Raw genomic sequence first — 5,052 nt, forward strand, 5'->3', positions numbered from 1 at the left:
GTCATCTCCCAAAGTCTCTTTCAGTATGCAATAAAACCCAAACAAAAATTCCAAACAACAACATTTTATACCATACCTCAAACTCCCATACAACCATACCTCAGAATTCTAATGTTAAATGGCACAACCTGAGAAAGCAACCAAGCTCACCTGTGTGAAAAATCACAACAGAGGGGAAGGAGCAGGGGGCCCTCAGATTATAAACAATATGCATGTCCTTAAATATTAACAGTGGCATGGCAGGTACTAGTCAGAAATATCTCTGAAAAATTTTATTTGTATTTATTGTTATTACCTTAATGATTTTCAACAAAAAAACAAATTAACATCCTTAATCCAAGAATTGGGGATTTGGTCAATCATTTGTATTGAAGAACTATACAGAACACAGGGCAAGAGATTCAAAACAAAACTAAACAAAACCAAAAGAGTATTTAAACAGCTGTTACAAGATCAAGCTCTATAGTTTATGAAGATTTTGAATTTTAAAGCTTATATTTTTTTAAGTAGGTCCAGTTTAAATTTTAATTCTAGAAACAAAGAACAAGTGAATTCTTGCCAATTTAACTGGCATGTTAGGTAAAAAGCAAAGCATGTCAGTCCACCACAATCACACAGAAATATCACGCCTATCGTCTGTGCCAAAAAAAACCCCAAAAAACCAAAAAAACCACAATTACAGATTAGCTGATATGGAGGGAAACATTCTCAATGTTTTACTTAGGGATGAATCCAGAAGGACATTCTGTTCTCACGTGCTTGATCATTGTAAATTTAACAAACACAATTTAATAAAAGAACTTATCAAAATAAGTTCTTTAGTAAGTTCTTATCAATAAGCACACCTTTCCAATTACACCTCTGAGGTTGGACTTTTTGGCACTCTTTAATCTCCTATCTCCCAGCTCCTGCTCTGGAAACAAAGAACACACAGAATCTGAATGTGACATCAGGCACAAGCAAAAAATTAATTAGAAAACAGCTTTTTATATTCATAATGTATTATTAACTAGTGAACTATAAAACATTAGTTCTTCAAATGTGTGTTTTTACATAAAACTATATTTTTTTAATATTTTCCCAAGGCTTTTTCCCCTATTTTAAATATGAAACTCTTCAGTACGAAGAGCAGAAAGCAGCAACAATTCTCCCAATAAGGTTAATACACACAGAAGCTCACAGAAACTAGCCTAAACCTTCTATTAAAGCAGCTTGAACACAGGCAGCATTTCTGTAAACCCAAAACACTTTGGCAGTCCCTCTTCAGTTATTTCATCTTTGTTGCACCTTGTGAAGAAAGCAACAGATGTAAGATAACATTTTGAGTAGATGAAACTGTTAAACAGAAGTGCCATTCATCATTATATCACTTAAGAAATGTTTTCAGAGAGCAGGTGACAGTGCCAGGTGAAGTCAGATGCGCTGCAAAGCTTGGCTGCTGGCCATTTTGCAGCAGCAGCATCACAATTCAGACACTGATGGAAGTTTCTGTGGTTATACTTTTTACTCTGTTTTAGACTAACTTTCAAGACTTTGTTTCTATTTTATCAGTTATTTGATGAAAGCAAGGAAATGACAAGTAAATAACCTTTGTTAGATGAAAGTTTGTTTTTGCAACTACTTCTCAGACTCAATTCAGAATGAAGCAACGAGTCACTTCATTCAAACGAGGCAAAGCCAATTACATTTTAAAAACGCTCCACTGATGAGTCATAAAGAATCACCCAAATCCCTGCAGGAGCAGCTCTCAAACTGTCCACTACAGACCACAGAGAGGTCAAAGGCTTCTTCAAAGTGAAATACAGACAGTGCCTGAGGAGTGCTTCCTTTTGAGTACTTGCCCATTCCATAATTAGAAGCAGTTGCTCACCATTTGCACTTGTACCACCTGAGCTAAGTAAGTTCACAAATTTCTGCAGTGCGAATCCAAAAATAGTCTTTTCTGTCCTTTTACACAAAATATCTATGTCACCACCAGCAAACAGGTTATTACCAATGCCAAAAGACTCTGCAAGCACTTAAGTATGAGATCACTAGGGCATGCTTTATTAGGCGAACCATTACCTATGCCACAGAGGAAGATGACTGTTTCTGCAAAGTCCCTAACAATTTCTCCTGAAAAAACTTCTTCCCAAAGTCCAGGCTGATACTATCATGCCCCATTATCAAGATAATACTGTAGCAAAAATACTTGAATACTCTGGAATAGTAAAATGCAATAAATTAAGAACTGCTGACTGTGCCATTTCAGTCATCCCTGCCATATGACTGGCAACTGTTATGAGAGGGGTACAATACTTGGGGTAGAAAGCATTTCAGTTGTGCCAGCGTGATGTGCCACTGCACAAATCAGCAGCCAAGAAGCCAAATTACACATTAGGAAAACAATTTCTTCCTGACCCTACAGGCAATTGAAGCCCTTAAGGCTGATCACAATACTTATTAGTCAAACTTTAAATGTTATTAGCAGGCTCACAGCCCAAAGAAAGAAAAGGATGAAGATTTATATCCACAGATTTCAAGGTCAGAAGAATCAGTCTCCTTTTCCTCCTCACCTATGCTGAAGAGCATTTTCTTCTAAAAAGGGTACACTGATCCCTCTCAGCAGAAAATCTTCTTTCAAGCACCCACAAGAAGCAAATTTATCAGATTCATCAGAATCTGTGAAAATTTCAGTCACTCCCAATACTAGGATATTAAGTGATTTCAGGATCAAATTTTTCCAGCTTCTAGCTCACATATCCTAGTTTTCTCTTTCCAGAGAGTAGGTCACTATCAATAGAAGCGACATATGAAATAGCAAATGCAGAAAATACTGAAAGTTTCATTTCTGTTTGTTTTCAGCTTACAGCCTTTAAAATGCAACTTCCTTACTTAAGTCAGCTTTTCTATGAAAAGCCAATAGAAGTATCAAAAAGTCTTTCCACTTCCTCCAAACCATATTTTCCTACAGAGAACATTTCCTAAGCTTTTCCAAACTCTTCAAAAAATGGCAAAATAAAAACTGCCACAACAGCCATAAACCCTGCTCCCCAAACCACAACATTTGCTTTCCCCTGTGCTTTCCAACAACATCACAGTACTTGATGGTAAACACCTGAAGTCATAAAAACTGAAATAGTGGTGTAAAGAAACTGAATTAACTGAAATTCCTCAAAGCTTAAGCAGCATCTCGTCACAAGTTTATATAGCTACCAGCCACATTTTGCTCACTTTCCTATTTCCAAGCCTTTAATATTTTAGCTTAAAATAAGTACAGATGCAAAAAGCATCAAGTAACGTGAAGGCAATTTTAAAACCCTTCATTTCTCCAAAGTAAACAGGAACTTAACATCAAAATCATTTTAGCCAACACTAGTCTTTAGATGTGCCTGAATTAGACATAACAGAACAAATTTGCATGTAATGTGAGACCACTGAATATGTCAAAACCCTTGGTGCAAAACAAAAAAAATTCTCCACTGTTCACAAGTTACAAGGCCTGCTCTGACTGAGATCTGATTTTTAAGGTGGCTTTGAAATTTTTTCTTCCATTTAGCCACTGTCTACTTCTTCATTTGAAGAGAAGTGTACATTCTGGCATATATGGTTAAAAAACACTATTGAGAAATATTACTCAATTCTGGAACAGCTACTGCATTGCACAGGGCTTTCATTTATTCTTATGTTAATCATCATTATATGTCCTCTTATTTACTTGCAAGAACTGTTTTCTCCCGTAATTCTTGTCTAAACTGATTTTCTAATTTTCTTATAAGCTGTATTAACAAAATCCAGTATTACGTGCTCTATGGATTTTCTCCAAATTCTGGAAAAAGTGTCCCAACAGGGCCAGATCCATTATTTAAATATCTCCTACTTTACACTAAGTTATTTTAAAAGAAGCCCAGTGTCTAACCCTTCATCTTAATGACTAAGCTCACTTCAAGGTAACTATAACCACATGAGCCAATTACAATGTGCTAATTCACTTCTGTCTATGTAGCTGTAATTACAGCATTTGTATCACTACCGGTTGAACAGCACAACTAAAACTGGACAAGTTGGTATTTTAAGCTTTGACTGTGAATTAACTGCTTATGTGCACTAACACAATTTTAATCATCCTGAACAGTGGAAAACTGAGGAGCAAGTGGATACACAATTATAAAATGCCAATATTATTAAAAGAAGATTACACTGTAAAAAATAATATCACATAAATAAGGAAATAGCAGTATGCTGTATGCAAGCAACCCTTTTTACTGGCTTCAAGAATACAAAGGTCTAGTGAGCCCCAAGAAACACATCCCAGTTCAGTGTTCAACACAATAAAAGCTGTTTAAAGACAGGTCTGTTCTCCAAGATGGGAGAGTCAGTGTAGCCATCAGCCTGAATTTCTGCCTACATCCCAACAGGTGACTGTTCATTGAAAACATTAATGAGCATTCTTTTATGAGCCAGCAAATCTCAGGCAAGAGGCTCCAAAAGAGAATCACCAGCCAGCAGGCTTTGTTTCCAGCTAAATCCTCTTGTAGATACACACCCAATTCACTTGTTTCTTTTCCATTAGTCCATAACAAAGCAAAACTGTTAATTTTTCCAACAGACAAGAGGAAGAGCCATCACAGCCAAGACAGTAAATACACACGAAGTATACAAAGATTCTATGCAAAAATAACTCACTTTTAAGTCTTTTTACAAAGAAACATACTCAATGTTTTTTTACTAAAATCCCTAATAAACATCCCTCAAGAAGCCAGTATGCCAATTTTTAATTTTCTGTTTACATAATACACTTTGAAATAGAAACATTTCAAGATCATGTGCTTTAATCATCACGTGAAATCAAAAGGCAACATATTACACTAAATACCAAAAAGATACAATTTTCATTTAAAAACTCACTTTGCACTACTTATTCTAAAAAATTACTTTTATGACTTTACACAACACATACTCAAATAAGTTCACATGCCCCAATACATGGCCCAAGTGAACACAAGCTGACCAGAGTGCACAAACCACAATTTCACAGTCAGGAGAAAAGAGGTAAAATAATTTGTATTTTAC

This window comes from Chaetura pelagica, unplaced genomic scaffold, assembly GCF_000747805.2.
Source record: "Chaetura pelagica isolate M959 unplaced genomic scaffold, ChaPel_1.0 scaffold120, whole genome shotgun sequence".
Taxonomy (NCBI): domain Eukaryota; kingdom Metazoa; phylum Chordata; class Aves; order Apodiformes; family Apodidae; genus Chaetura; species Chaetura pelagica.